At 37.1% G+C, this 16,491-nt stretch overlaps 1 pseudogene; it reads right to left on the reverse strand.

Annotated features, from left to right (window-relative positions):
• Window positions 1-4,939: 4,939 nt before the first annotated feature.
• LOC145821695 (protein LATERAL BRANCHING OXIDOREDUCTASE 1-like) lies at window positions 4,940-16,119 on the reverse strand (annotated as a pseudogene).
• Window positions 16,120-16,491: the final 372 nt, after the last annotated feature.

Consider the following 16,491-nt stretch of genomic DNA (forward strand, 5'->3'; position numbering starts at 1 on the left):
AGAAGGATTATGAGAGGGCAAGGAATCATCAGCAGAAGAAGAGGAGGAAGGTTTGAGAGACAAAGGAGATGAGTAAGGCTTACATTCAGCAAGACCAGCTTTGAGTAAAATATCAGCAGCATATTTTTGTTGGGATAAAAACAAACCAGTAGGAGTGTGATGGACAGCAATACCTAGAAAGTAACTAACCAGACCAAGATCCTTAAGAGCAAAAACGGAATGCATATGAGAAATGAGAGATTGAATATGAGAAGAGGAGTTGCCAGTAATTAAAATGTCATCAACATAGACAAGAAGATAAGTAATGGAGGAAGCAGTTTTCTGAATGAACAAAGAATGATCACATTGACTATGAACAAATCCTGTGGAAAGAAGATAGGAAGAAAAAGCTGTGTACCAAGCCCGAGGAGCTTGTTTAAGCCCATAGAGAGACTTATTTAGTTTACAAACAAAGGAGGGTTGATTAGGACAAACAAAACTAGGGGGTTGGTGCTTAAAAACATCTTCATCAAGAGTACCATGCAAGAAGGCATTTGAGATATCTAACTGCCGAATAGACCAGTTAAAGTGAAGAGCTAAACAAAATAAAATCCGAACAGTAGGTTGTTTAGCAACTGGAGAAAAGGTATCATGAAAATCAACACCTGCTTCTTGCAAGTAACCTTTAGCAACTAATCGGGCCTTGTACCGAGCAATAGTACCATCAGAATGTTTCTTAATGCGAAATACCCATTTACAACCAATAATATGGGTGGCAGTAGAAGGTGGAACTAGAGTCCAAGTATGCTGAGTTTGAAGAGCTTGAAACTCAGTCTGCATAGCGGCCAACCAATGAGGAGACTGAAGAGCTTCTATATAGGAGGTAGGTTCAATAAGAGATGGAGAAACAGAAGCTGATAAACACAGAGAAGAGGCAGTTTTGGACCGAGTAAGCATATGATGAGTATTAGAAGAAGAAGGAGGAGGATGAGGAAGAATAGGTATAGTTAGTTGAATACCAGGATGAGCAGCCAAGGAAGGACATGAAGATGAAGAAGAAGATGATGAAGATTGTGCAGAAGAGATAGGTAATGGAGAAGGAGAAGATGGAGAAGACTGAGAGGGAGAAGAAAGAGGAGTAACAGTTGGAGAAGACCAAAAGAAAGACTGAAGAGTAGACAAAGAAGGAGAAGATGAGGAAGAAGAAGAAACTGTAGCAAAGGGAAATTGAGTTTCATCAAAGATTACATGCCTAGAGACATATACTCGACCAGTAGTAGGATCCAAGCACCTATACCCCTTCATGGAAGAATGATAACCAATGAAGACACAAGGAAGAGATCGAGGCTCAAGTTTGTGAGAGGTATATAGGCGAAGCCAGGGATAACAACAACACCCAAACACTCTCAGAAAATCATAGTCAGGTTGGACACCGAATAACACCTGAAAAGGACTAAGACAAGGAGATTGAGACCTAGGCAACCTATTAATGAGGTAAGCAGCAGTAGAGACTGCTTCAAACCAGAACTTGAGAGGTAAAGAGGAATGATGCAAGAGAGTTATAGTTGTTTCAATAATATGGCGATGTTTTCTTTCGGCCAATCCATTTTGAGATGGAGTATGAGGGCAAGAAAATTGATGAACAAGACCATTTTCAGTGAAAAATTTGTTAAATTTATGAGTAGAATATTCACCACCACCATCGGATCTAAAAATCTTAAGAGAGGTGGAGAATTGTTCTTCCACAAACATTTTAAACTCCAAGAACTTAGTAAAGACCTCACTCTTGTAATGTAAAGGGAACAACCAAGTAAAGCCACTGAAATCATCAATAAAAAGAACATAGTAGCTATATTGAGATTCATCTTGAGTAAACGGGCCCCAAACATCACTATGGATGAGGGCAAAAGGTTGATTAACAACAGAAGAAGACAAGGTAAAAGGCAAACGATGACTTTTAGCCACACAACAGTGTGAACAAAGTCCATTAGTATCCTTATTACAAACAATAGGAACAGACTTAGCTATAGTATTGAACTTAGCAATGGATGGATGACCTAATCGCTTATGCCACAAGGTAGAAGAGATGGTTTGAGAAACATAAGCCTTTGGAGGAGTAGAGAACTGGTAAAGACCATTAGAGTGAAAACCTCTAGAAAACACTGCCTTCGAAGTTTTGTCCTGAACAACAAAGGAATTTTTATCAAAAGTGATGGTACAGTTATTATCTTGAGTGAGCTGATGAACAGAAATAAGATTGGAAGAAATTTGTGGAACATGAAGTAAATTGTTCAACTGAAAACGAAAGGTAGGAGTAGGAAGAATACCAGCTCCACTATGATGAATAGGAAGAGAATCTCCATTTCCTACCACAACCTGATCATGACCTTGATAGGGTTGATACAGCTGCATATGTTGCAAGTCATTAGTGATGTGAGTGGTAGCAGCTGAATCAAGATACCAAGGAGAAGCCTCAGATGAAACAGAAGAAGAAGAACCAGGACCTGCAGTGCAGCAGAGAAAGCACGAGGAGCTGTAGAAGATGGAGAAGAACCACCAGGATAGAGAGGAGGCAGAGGATAGCCTCCTTGAGTTGGTGAACTAGAAATAGAGCCATACGAAGGTGAATAAGCTGGTACATAAACTGGATTCAGAGCTGGTGTATAAGCTGGATTCATGCGGTTACGACATTCAAGAGCTGTGTGATTGTTTTTGCCACAGATTTGACAAACAAGACCTGAACCACGACGACCTCTGTAGTTAGAAGGATTCATATATCTACCTCTGCCACGAAAACTGGAACGATTTCCTCTGTAAGTAGAAAAATTTGGCCGATAAGAACCTGACGGAAAATGTTGATGGTGTGAACCTTGAGAAGGCTGATATGATGAAGCTAGGGTTTGAGATGTAGAAAAAGTGCCTTGAACGGCAGAGAAAGCAATATTAGGAGAAGAATGTAGATTGATCTTCTCAATATGGATTGCCTCAGAACATAACAAGGAGGACACTTCTTCCATTGTTACAGCACCAGATCTGGCTCGAATAGCTGTTTTGAATGAGTTATACTCATCAGGAAGGCCATTTAAAACAAGAAGAATAAGATCTTCATCCTCAATAGGTGTAGTAACAAGTGCAATTTGATCTGAAATTTCCTTAAACTGTTGTAGATAGGCCTCCATAGTTTGAGATTTCTTTGAAAGTGATTGAAGTTTGTTCTTAAGTTGATGAATATGTGAGTGTGATAAAGCAGTAAATCTCTTTTACAGAGCGAGCCATACTTCATGACTATACTGCAGATGCAATACAGAAGAAAACACTGGTGGTGACAGGGTTGCAGTTAAACAACTCAGAAGATGTGCATCGACAAGCTTCCATTTGCTGAATTCTGGATTGGCGACTGAAATATTCTATGCATTTATTGTTGTAGAAGAAGGACAAACAACCGATCCATCAAGATAACCAAAAAATTCTGTAGCTCTAAACAAATTCTGAACTTGACTTTTCCAAATTAGATAATTTGATGAGTCAAGTTTGACAGTGACTAACGAATTGAGATTGGAAAGAAGAAGAGAAAGATTTGGCATTGAAGATAATGCCATTGTTGAATGCTCATTAGAGCTTTATCAGCTCTGATACCATGAAGAAAGTCTGAAAATGTTTTTGTACATTTATTATTCATCTCACAATTACATTATATACAACTTTACAAATCTGTAACTAATCATCTAACAACCTAACTAATCTAACTAACTAATCTGTAACAAACTAACTGCATACAGTTCAAGGAAATTGTTAACATGTTACACAGCTCATGGTGTGCACTACATCTGCACCTTTCGTGAACTGCTGCTCTGGCCCTTCTGTACACTGTGTGCTCTGCTATCTGGTATAGCTGCAGCTGCGGACTGTTCTGCGGACTGTTTGGACTGCTGTGATAAGTGGTTGGACTGCTGTGTTAAGTGTTGCTGTGTTGATTGCTGTGTTGAATCTTCATCATTTATATAGTCCTGTTTTTAGAATGTGATTTCAATTAATTTTTTGAAGTTGTGTTTTTCAAAATAATTTCATAAAACAACCTTGTTTTAGAAACAAATTTAAAACAACTTGCATTTGGGATTATATATATATATATAAATCTGGTTTGGTAAATAAATATATCAAATACGAGAAGAAAGCAACAAGCTAGTTAAGCTGAAAATCCCACAACATATTTCCAAATTCTGTGCTTATTTATTTGCATAAAGCATTCTCATAAATTACATGAAACTCTAAAACAACTTATTAATGCTTGTACATATATATGGTACATATATCCAATGCCTCTTACATATACATAACAAAATAGTTACTACAACAGGCTAAAGCTAGCCGGACCAACTTATTGTACTTATACATGTATAATTTTTCCAAGTGCACAAAAATCAAATACAAAATCAGGCATAATTTTTTCACATAAATGTACGGCTCATAAAAAGCGAGAACCAGGCTTTGTTTGGCAACAACTCAAAGGTCACATTTTCTTCCAATTTTTTTTTTTTTTTAAATCGTGTAATTTATTTATTTATTTATTTATTTTTTACTTTTATTAAGTTCGTGCAATATAGAGGAATCTAAAAATAAAATAATTTTAAAAAATTCAAAAAAAATTCAGCAAAGGCAAATGCCTTTAGTGGACTTTAATTGATTGTTATCGTTGGTGAATGACTTTTCATGACTGGTCATAATATGACGCGCGCTGCACGTCGTAGAAGGGTTTTTACGACATGCATTGCGCACCGTAAAAACCCTTTTTTGTTGTAGTGATTATTATTTTCAAGTCTGCCTAGCCTACTAAGACTTAAAATTAAAAAAAAAATTAAAAATTTAATAAGCAAAATTCACTAAAAGATGAAAAAAAATCAATAAAAAATTATTAAAAAGGCAATTACCAAATTGAACCAAACCTCATATGAAAGGATTTTATTTGATTATGTGAATGGTGTATGTGCACTTGTATTTGCAATTACTGTGATAACTTGGAATGAGTAAGTTGGATGTTTTCAACATCAAGCTTCTTAAAATTGCTGACTTTGCTAGTGGCAAAGAACTTCCCATAGTTGTAGGCCCTGTACTTTGGAGGGTTTTGGTGATCTATGAGCTCAGAAAGGGGCTCCACATTGACATGGTGTGCTGGGTTGAAGAAGAAAGCAATTGATAGCCTTTCTTTCTCTGAGTTCACCACTGCCCTGTGCTCCACACTCTGATATTTCTCATTAGTCCAAGCCTGTACAAAACACCTCTTTAATAGTTCATCACATAAATATTTAAGTAAATTACAAATATATCTTGAGATTAACTAAAAATATAATAGATTCTCTATTCATGTTTGAGAAATTTCATTCTACCCTTTGAGGTTTCCAATCACATAATAAATAGCCTCCTTTATTAATCAATCGTTAAGTCAGACTATCAAAATGTATGCCACAAGTAACAATTTTTTTCCCCAGATATACCTATATTAACCTTTATAAATTAAATATTTTATTTTATTTTTTCTTTTTCCTATCTCACTTCTCTTATTTTCTATTTTATCTCAATCAGTAATATCACTGTATCTAACCATCGCACCACCCTCTTCCACTCTCAATCAGGACCACCAACATTATTGTTTACAAGCATTTTAATGTGTTGCTGAAGAATGTTAGATAATAATATGGTGGTAGAGAGAGAGAGAGAGAGAGAGAGAGAGAGAGAGGAATTTGGTGGTGAGTGGATGAAAATAATGGTAGTATGATAATTTTATTTTGATATTAGACGGTATTTGGATAATTTTATTTTATTTATTAGAACAATTGCATAATTTTTTTTGCCAATGGAGTATTTGTAATTTTTAGGATGTGAGGAGAAAAATCGTATTTTGGACAAATCTGAGAGAGTGTATTGATTAATTCAATGGGCTAGGGTGCGGCGGAAACATGTTTCAAATAATGATATACAAAAATGCTATAAATTCAAGAAAAATATTAAGAAATGTGTTTAAAATTTGACTGTGTAGAGTAGATTTAAATTTAGCCCTCATTTGGGAACTTGGCTATTTTGGTTTATTTTTTTGATTTTTTGGCTATTTTATAAGAAGAAAAAAAATTGTGTTTAGGATAATTTGTGAAATTATTATTATTATTATTATTATTTTTAAAAGTCGAATTGATGTGTAGAATGTAATATTTTATCGTATTGGCTATTCTAGTTTTTTTTTTTTTCTTTTTCTTTGTTGCCTATTTTAGCCTAAAATCATCATCCGAAATATATTACATCCAAAATAAATTTGTTTCATAAATTTCATGTAAATTTGATTCATATATTTCAATTTTTGAAAATTTTTCTAAGTTTGTTTTAATATTGGTAAAATGATATAAATCAACCGGGACCCCCCCCCCCCCCCCGGCAGGGGGCAGAAAAACAAAGAAAGTGAGAAAGAAAATGACTTAAATGTGTTGAAGCATCTCCAATAATATTCTAGTAAGATTAAATAAAAAGTACCATATCTATTTTAACTAGCTTATTAACAATACTTTTTATTTTAGTAAGTCATTTAAAAAATTATAATTTTTAATTTGCATTGTCAAATAAGAAATAAAAAAAAAGAAGACTGAGAAAAAAAGAAATGAAAATTAATTTGTTAAATTTTTTTACTTTTTATTTAGAGTTAACTAGTGGCGATATACAGACAAAATAACTAAGAAAAATGAACATAATAGTAGTTAAAATTACTAAAGACATCCATTTAACTAACTGGTTAGATAGGGTATGTATCATGTTTTTTTTTTTATATTTTCATTTTCCATTTTCTTAAAAAAGCTTGAAAATTTATTTTTCAATTTTCAAAAAATTTACATTTTACACACAAAATAAAATAGATGGATACTTTTGAACTTTTCACTTATTTTTGCATACAAAAACACATGAAAAACGAAAATGAAAACGTCACCAAACATGGAAAGCTAAATGAAATACCTGCATGATAACACCGAGATTGACAATAAAAGCATCTGGGATATGTTGAACTCGAATCCAAGCACCATCTGTTTTGCGCTTGACTTCCAATCCTCCGACGTCATCTGGAGCCAGAATGGTTATCCTAATGAAGCTAGCATGGCCTTCTTTGAAGAATCCAGTTAATCGATTTTCAGGCAAGCCTAAGCTTAGGGAGATGAGTTCCACCAACTTGAAACCTAGGATTTTCACTTTCTCAGCATATCCTTCACATGCCTCCCTGGTTGAGTTCACCCAAATTTATTTTTTTTGATCAGCAAAAAAATTTCTATTGATAAGTACAAAGTGATACATCAATAAAGAAAAGGCAAGTGCTATGCTAGCACACAGCCGAGGTCGGTGAGACACCAACCAACCACCAAAACAGAAACAAACCAACTAAACTAAAGCAAACTACCACAATACATAATCAAAGACCACAGCAGCAAGTAAGTAGACCACACCAGCAACACAGCAAGTGAATAGACCGCACCAGTAAATAGACCACAGCACCCAAATTTATTACATCACATATATACATTGTTTGTTTTATAACTCTGTTTTTGAGTTTTTTGTTTTTAGATATTTTTTTTTAATTATTTAAATAAAACAAAATATTTGTAAAAATATTTAAAAATTTTCATTAAAGACAACACAAAACAAAAATACCAATTTTTTTTTGTCTCTAGTGGAAATTTTAAATTTTTTTACAAATTTTTTAGTTTTTAAAATAGATGTATCTAAAAAAATAAATCCAGTTTTTATTAAAAAAAAATATTCAGACACATTTTTCAAAAACTAAACTAAAAAACATTAGTCCTAAAGAACCCCATAGATCACACAAACATGATGAGACATTATTTGTCCCAATGCACTTTCAATGGCAACATTGTGATTAAGGGTGGATTGGATTAATGTTTATGTAAAGGGAAATGTTAGTAATGAGAGGTGCTATATCTTCCAATATAATACCTCTATTTTGATCTCTAATAAGGTGAAAGAGAGAGAATAGAGAGATATAGAATAAATTAATTAATAGATCAGGTACACCACGTCATCGTGCTTATGTAGCATGCTCAATCAATGAAATTTTAAGGAACGTGATAGTTATTGACAAAGTTGCTATAATTATTCAATGTAATGTGGCTTTTTTCCTCCATGCATTGTTCACATGGTTTAGGCACACTACTGACATGGAATTCCTTACTCATGGAATAACTTCTCGAGATATAGAGAGATGAGTGTGGATTCATCCCTTCACATAATCTATTTTATATCATTAGGGTTGGATTAAGGATTCCAAATTAATACTCCAAAATAATTTTTTATTTTTTCATTTTCAAATTCTTCTCTTTACTTCAAAATACTCATAGTAAATCATACAAAAATCTTTAGTCATAATTCAATTGACTCATAGTGAATCATATAAAAATCTCTAGTCATAATTTAATTGTTGTGAGTGTTTGATGTGGAGATATATTTTCTGAGTATCAACACGTGGCAAGGTGACACCGATGTGTCAGCCGAGGTGTCACGTGTCCTGGTCGTGAAGCCGAGGTGATCTCGGCAAAGCTGAGGTTATCTTCGAAGATATCGGAATCCGAGATAAGTGGATGAGGGATAAGTATCCTAGAATGAGAGAAGACTTCAGTTTGTATTAAGATAGGATTCTTAGAGAGTTTATCCTAATCTTACTGGGAGTCCAAGATTAGAAGTAATCCTGAGTCCATAGAAGTTAAGCTTCTATTGGGACTAGGTTTATGTTGGCTATAAAAGAGAGGCACCCCCATAGGTCTAATGTATGCTTTTTAGGCTCAAGCTTGTGAGTTGAATAATTGATTATCTTTGAGAGATATACTGACTTGATCGTCGGAGTGCCCCCGGGTGGACGAACCACCGCCGAAATCTTCTTTTTTTGTTGCAGGTCAGTCAGGTGCCATCTATTCTGCCAGTGCTCTCCAGCTGAATTACTGAGTTGGCGGTGTGGTCAGAAAATTTCCCACACAATTTGGCGTCGTCTGTGGGAAAGAAAGAAGAATAGATGGCCAATGACGGACAAAAGGATCAGACTGGAGACAACGCTCCTGTTGGGAATGGAAGATCTATCAACCTCGACGTTGAAGGGGACAATAGCAACACAGAAACTCGTGACCAGAGTCACGGAGTGAAAGATGTCGGCCAGGATGGTGACGCACCAAAGACAACAGATCGAAGAAGATACTACAACGAAGATGACCTCCAGGTATGGAAGGATAGATACCTGCGGAGGAATGAAGACCCTTCCAGAAGGGATGCAAAGACAGGGGACATGAGCGCTCCCAAGGAGATAACATTCAAGTATAGAAGAACTCATCTTGAGTGAGCAGATCCCGGATTCCAGATCCTGGATCCCGGATCCGAGAAGACATGATCTCAGCCTAGACAAGTAGGCTCGAGAAGACGAGAGCTCAACCTAAGTGAGCAGATCCCAGATTTCAGATCCCGGATCCTAGAAGACATGATCTTGACCTAGATGAGTAGGTCCAAGAAGAGAAGAGCTCAACCTGAGTGAGCAGATCCAAGATTCTAGTAAACAAGATCTCGGCACTTAAGTCCGAAAAGAGAAGAGCTCAGTGAGCAAATCTCAGATCCTAGAAGATGAAAAAAAAAACACACAAGGTTGGACTGCAGTTAGCCAGGTTGAAGACCTTTTATAAGGTTCGCAAAGGAGTATGTGGAAGCCATGCAGGGGGCAGCGAGAAGAAGAATATGTTTACCACTTGTTGAAATTTGTAGCAATTTACAAGTTGGTTAAACCGAGATGATGTTTACCACTTGTTGAAATTTGTAGCAATTTACAAGTTGGTTAAACTGAGATGATGTTTACCACTTGTTGAAATTTGTAGCAATTTACAAGTTGGTTAAACTGAGATGATGTTTACCACTTGTTGAAATTTGTAGCAATTTACAAGTTGGTTAAACCGATATGATGTTTACCACTTGTTAAAATTTGTAGCAATTTACAAGTTGGTTAAACCGAGATGATGTTTAACACTTGTTGAAATTCTGTGTGAATTTACAAGTTGAAGTTAAACCGAGATCATATTTAACACTTGTTGAAATTCTGTGTGAATTTACAAGTTGAAGTTAAACCGTTGTGATATTTAACACTTGTTGAAATTCTGTGTGAATTTACAAGTTGAAGTTAAACCGAGATGATGTTTAACACTTGTTGAAATTCTGTGTGAATTTACAAGTTAAAGTTAAACCGATGTGATATTTAAACACTTGTTGAAATTCTGTGTGAATTTACAAGTTGAAGTTAAACCGAGATGATAGGGATGACAATTTAAACCCGGCCCGACGGGGATCCGATCCCCCGACCTCGAAATAAGTGGTTTTTCCCCGAAAAATATCCCCACGGGGACGGGGATGGTATTAAAAAATCACTCCCCGATCAATTTCGGGTTGGGGGCGGGGATAGGCTCCTTAGCCCCGGCCCCGGCCCGGCCCCGCCCCGAAATTTCCCCGCTAATACCTGTGTTGGTGTTTAGTTGTATTATAATAAATATGTAGTGTAATAGTGTATCATTATATCTGTCTGACTCACTAGTTGTATTATAATATATATCTAGTGCAATAGTATATCATTATATCTATCTGACTTCATTATATCTATCTGACTCACTTACTCTCTCAACTTTATCACTCTCTCGTTCTTCTCACTCACCATCTCGTTCTTCTCTTTCAACTCTCTCTCTCACGGTCGGCGTGTCCCACCACCGCCGTTGATCTCGTCACAGCCACAGCCGCTCGTTCTTCTCACTCACCCTCTCGTTCTTCTCTCTCAACTCTCTCACTCTCACAGTCGGCATGTCCTACCACCGCCGTTGATCTCGCCAAAGCCACAGCCGCCGGTCACAGCCACAGCCACAACCACAGCCACATCCACAACCGCTAATACCTGTGTTGATCTCGCCACAGCCACGGTCTCTCAGATCTGTTACTGTTAGATCTGTACTCAAATCTGTTATCTCTTTCTCTCTCTCGCTTTGATCTGATTGTTGGTACATCTGTTTTTTTTTTCAAATTTCTTTTTTAGTTTAAATCTGTTGAGATGATGATTATGTATATATATATTTTTTTCAGATTGTTTTTTTTTATAAATTAAATCTGTTGATGATAATGAAAACATATATATATTTTTTCAGATTAATTGTTTTTTTAATTTAAATCTGTTGATGATGATTGTTGGTACTCAGATCTGCTATGTTGATTTGTTGTTCTTGAACAAAATAAAAAAAAATTAAAAAAACCTCGGGGATTTTTTGGGGTCGGGGAAACCCGATCCCCGTTGGGGACGGGGATGGTGGGTGACGAGTTTCCCCGCCGGGGATCGGGGACGGGGATATGGATATTTTAACCTTCCGGGATCGGGGACGGGGAGTGGGGTCCCCGGCCCCGCCCCGGCCCGTTGCCATTCCTACGAGATGATGTTTACACTTGTTGAAGTTAAACCGAGGTCATGTTTAACACTTGTTAAAATTCTGTGTGAATTTACAAGTTGAAGTTAAACCGATGTGATATTTAACACTTATTGAAATTCTATCTGAATTTACAAGTTGAAGTTAAACCGAGGTCGTATTGGAAGAAGATTGGTTTAAACACTTGTTGAAATTCTGTGTGAATTTACAAGTTACAATTAAACTGAGGTTATGATAAAGGAAGATGGTTTAACACTTGTTGAAATTTTGAGAAAAATTTACAAGCTGAAGTTAAGCCGAGGTTATGATAAAGGATGATGGTTAAACACTTGTGGAAATTTTTGAGAAAAATTTACAAGGTAAAGTCAAGTTCAAGCAATATCTGCGTACTTGCCGAGACTACCAAGTTGTCAAAACTTGAAATATGGAAAACTGAAGTCTTGATAGAAGACATTGAGAAAGTGACAAGTCCTAAGCAACATTTGTGAAAATATTTGTTACAATATTTTCAAGTGTTAGGACAAGGCCGAGATGAGCAAGATTAGAAGTTGTGACAGAGGTATTTTACCCGAAGAGATTGCACAGTCAAGGTGTACTTTGAAGACATGCAAATTATTCTAAGTATAGAATCATACAAGAGTAGAAAAAAGAAGACATACATTCAAAGAAGAAATCAGAGAAATGCATTTAAAGAAGAAAGAAGGCACTTCGGCCTGAATATTGAAAAGTAAATTATTCAGACTACAAAAATGGCACGTCGGTCGGATTAAAAGCATACAAAGACGGACAAAGTACAAGGTACAAGGTACAAGGAGTAAAAAAAGGAAACAAAACTACTCGAAATCAATGGCAGGATATAGAAGACAGTTGGGAAGACTTCTCAGTAGCCTTCTCGGCCTCGAGCTCAGCATCGATCTCCCGAAGAGTTTGATCAAGGCTCTTCTCGGCGATTGGCACCTCGGAGTTTGAAGGCAAGGATTGAAAGCAAGAATCTGGAAAAAGACACAGAAAACAGAAACAAGAATGTAATTCGTAATCAAGAATGGTGATGAAACTATCAGGAATTCAAGACAAAAAGATTGCACAAGTGTGTCAAGCCAAGAACAGTGGTAGAAATCAACAGATGTATGAACAGTGTGTATTCAAGAAGATGATTTAGAAACAACGGGTAAAACAGCAATGGTGATTAACAATGAAACAGAGCTTCTTGGAAAGCAACAAGAAATAAAACTAGAAGGAACAGTGGCTTACCAGAAAGAGGGAAGTTGGAATGAGAATTGCCGAAGTCTGACAACAATGACAGAATGACGTAAGCTTCACCGGAGGAGAGGAACGAAGACAGTTGCAGAAGCTTGAAAGCTTGGAACAATGACGGATTTAAGTAAAAGAGCTAGAAAGAGAAAAAGCCAGAGGATTGAATGAAAAAAGAGAAAAATAGTCAAGAAGACGACAAAGTTCAAGAATAAAGCCAAGTGCACAGCCACTAAGTAATTATGTGAAGAACATGAAAGTAATGACCCAGACACGATGCTAGCAACAGAAAGCGGATATGACAAGAACAGTGCCAGGCATTCAAACAATTCAAAAATTGAAGACAGACGAAAATAGAAGGCAACAGATGGCAAGTAAACAGATTTAGAAGAGTTATGAAAGATTGAGCTTAATAGCAAGTAAAGAGTTTATGAACCTACAAAGTGAAATGAACGCCGATATGAAAATCGCCGGAGTCAAATAGATGACTGGAAATCGGGAACTCACCAGAGAGTGTGAGTGGAGCAGTTGCAAAGCTCTTGGAGTTTAGGAATTAATGGAACTAGAACCTCGACTAGGAGGTGCGATTTCAAGCAGCTTGGAAAGCATGAAACTTGATTCTTGACACCAGTGGACAGTAAAGTCCAGGGAACTTTGAGGTCGGCGAGTTTGATCTCGGACAGAGGGGCACAGATGAACGAACAGTGTAGGCTCCATAATCTCAGAATGCTGAGGTAATAGAACCTAGGGGGCAGTTGTGAGGATATATTTTCTGAGTACCAACACGTGGCAAGGTGACATCGACGTGTCAGCCGAGGTGCCACGTGTCCTGGTTGTGACGCCGAGGTGATCTCGGCAAAGCCGAGGCTATCTCCGAAGATATCGGAATCCGAGATAAGTGGATAAGGGACAACAATCCTAGAATGAAAAGGGAACTCAACCTGGATGAGGGACAATAGTCCTAGAATGAGAAAAGACTTCAGTTTGTATTAAGATAAGACTCTTACAGAGTTTATCCTAATCTTATTGGGAGTCCAAGATTAGCAGTAAACCTGAGTCCATAGAAGTTAAGCTTCTATTGGGATTAGGTTTATGTTGGCTATAAAAGAGAGGCACCCCCATAGGTCTAAGGTATGCTTTTTAGGCTCAAGCTTGTGAGTTGAATAATTGATTATCTTTAAGAGATATACTGACTTGATCGTTGGAGTGCCCCCGTGTGGACGAATCACCGCCGAAATCTTCTCTTTCTGTTGCAGGTCAGTCAGGTGCCATCTATTCTGCCAGTGCTCTCCAGCTGAATTACTGAGTTGGCAGTGTGGTCGGAAAATTTCCCACACATTTGATATAGAGAAACATAAAGATGACTTAAAATTCTGTCCCAAAAGGCAATGCTATAAAAGTAGAAAAATAAAATATACAAGTATTTTTTTTAGGGTGATATGACTGAGAGTTTTGAGCCTACTATTTTAAAACAATATATCCATGAATGGAACTTTTGTTTTCGTAGGTCATTTTATGATTGGGAAAAGGCAGAGGTTAACAGGTTGCCTGCAGTGCTATTGGTGACCCCTCCTCTAAGACTGGATGAGGAAGACTGCCCTGTTTGGAATGGATTTAATGGTGACAAGTTTAATATCAGTTTAGTGATTCCCTCTTGGGCCATTCTCTCTAAATTTGTAAGTTTGTGTGGAATAATGACATTCCCCCCAAAATCCAATTTTTTGGGTGGTTAGCTTGGAGGAATAGAGTGAAAACAGGGGTCTTGTTACAACATATAGGTGTTCTGAACAGTGATGCTTCTGGATTATGTGCTTTTTGCAAAGTTGAAAATGAATCTGCTATTCATGTGTTGTTACATTGTCCATTTTCATGGCAGGTGTGGTCTGAGGTAATGCTTTGGTGTGGCTGTTCATGGGTGATGCCAAGGACTATTGATGGCTTATTTCATTGGTGGATAGGTTGGAATCATAAGTTAGGAGATTGTGGAGAGCTTTGCCCTCTATAGTGCTTTGGTCCATTTGGAAGTTAAGGAATGATTGTATTTTTAATGGAGTGCAACCTTGTGGATCTAAGTTAGGTGAGCTTATAAAGATTAGATTTGCTCTATGGGTTAAAGCTTCTTTAAAAGGGAACACGTACTTAGGCTTGGATTTAATCATCAATTTGGCTCAGATTAAGGAATGCAGTTGAGGATTGCTATGGAGTTAATCAACTTTTTGCCTACTGAGTTGGACTCTAGACTGGTTTATCTGGGGTGTATGGTCTGATATAATCTGAGGCTTGATAAAATCTGAGGGTTGGTTCTGGGTCTGCAAGAATCAGAGGGCTGCTATTTGGTTTGTATCTGATGGGGTCTGGTCTGGTATTTTGGGTGGTCTAAGGTGAATTGGGCTGCTGTTAGTATTAGGTGTCTCTTCTAATCTGTTTCTTTGTTGCAGGTGGTTTTGTATCTGATGGGGTATAGTATGTAGTGGTTGCTGGTTTTGGTATTTTGGGTAGATTAAAAGGGACCTGGATGGCTGTTAGCAGAAGGAGTTTCTGCTGTCTTGTTTCTCTGTTGTTGCTGTCTTGTATGTATCTGTTGCTGTATTGCAGAACTCTGTTGCTGTATTGTAGGTATCTGTTGGTCTCTCATCGACAGGTTCTTGGTTTGGTGCTGCCATGTGATTATGCGAGCTGCTTAGTGCCACCCTAGTTGGGATTGGGTTGTCTTGTTATGATGGCTTTTGCATTATCCTTCCCTTTTTTGTTGATGTTTTCTTCCTTCGTGTAAGGTTCTCCATCATCAATAAAGGGTTCTTTGATGTTGATAAAAAAAAAATGTATTTGTTAAAAATGTCACCAAAATGTATGTATTAGTTAAGTATTCTATAAAATTCTGTGAATTTTTTTTTTTTTTTTTTGGGGGTAAGAATATGATCATTTTCTAAACGCAAGTGATAGATAGTATAACTTACCGGAACTCAGGGAGATTCTCCGGCCACTGATTAAAGTACTCCACAGTCTCCTAATCATCAGGCTCATGAGAAGCCGGGAACACGGCGGGATTCTCCACAGCAAGATCAAACACTTGTTTCCAGTCTCCCACATTCTTGGTATGCGCAACATTATAATAACCTAAGGGGTTGTTGATATCCCTCTTCACCTTCCTTTTCTCCTCCTCCGACAGCGCAAAGAACTTCTTCACCACCGACTCCATGTTTCGCAGACATTCCATTGGCACACTATGGTTGATGACTTGGAAGAATCCCCAGTTCTTGTAGGCCTGGCTTATCTGGGTTACAAGGTTTGGATTGGTGGAGGAGAGATCGATCAGTGGTATGCATTTGAATTCAGCGATGATGACGGTTTTGGGTCTGTGTTCGGCGGGTTGGATGAAGGCTGAATCTACTGCTACTACCTTCTCTGCTGCCATGCTTGAGCTTGAGCTTGAGAGAGTTTAGTTGGTTTTTTGTTTTGTTTTGGGTTTTGAGAGTGGTTTGAAAAGATGATTATGAGTTGTTTTGAATGCTAGGGGGTGTGTGTGACATGGTTATATATACAAGATCCCAACACATATATATAGTGTGGTGATGGTGAAAGCAAAATTGAATCTAGACGAGTTTTGTTACCATGTTGGAATTGAGAACTATTTTAAGTCTGGTACGACTCTCCCTCTGTTTATAGGGTTTTGTCATGCAATGCGAAAGCAAATGCAATATGTTTTTTAGTTGTAAAGAGGAAGCTCAATACTATAATTTTTATTTCAAAATTAAAAATACTTACAAGAAAGTTTAAAAAATTCAAA

The sequence above is a fragment of the Camellia sinensis genome, chromosome 3, assembly GCF_055761805.1.
Source record: "Camellia sinensis isolate YWXY chromosome 3, ASM5576180v1, whole genome shotgun sequence".
In the NCBI taxonomy this organism is placed as follows: domain Eukaryota; kingdom Viridiplantae; phylum Streptophyta; class Magnoliopsida; order Ericales; family Theaceae; genus Camellia; species Camellia sinensis.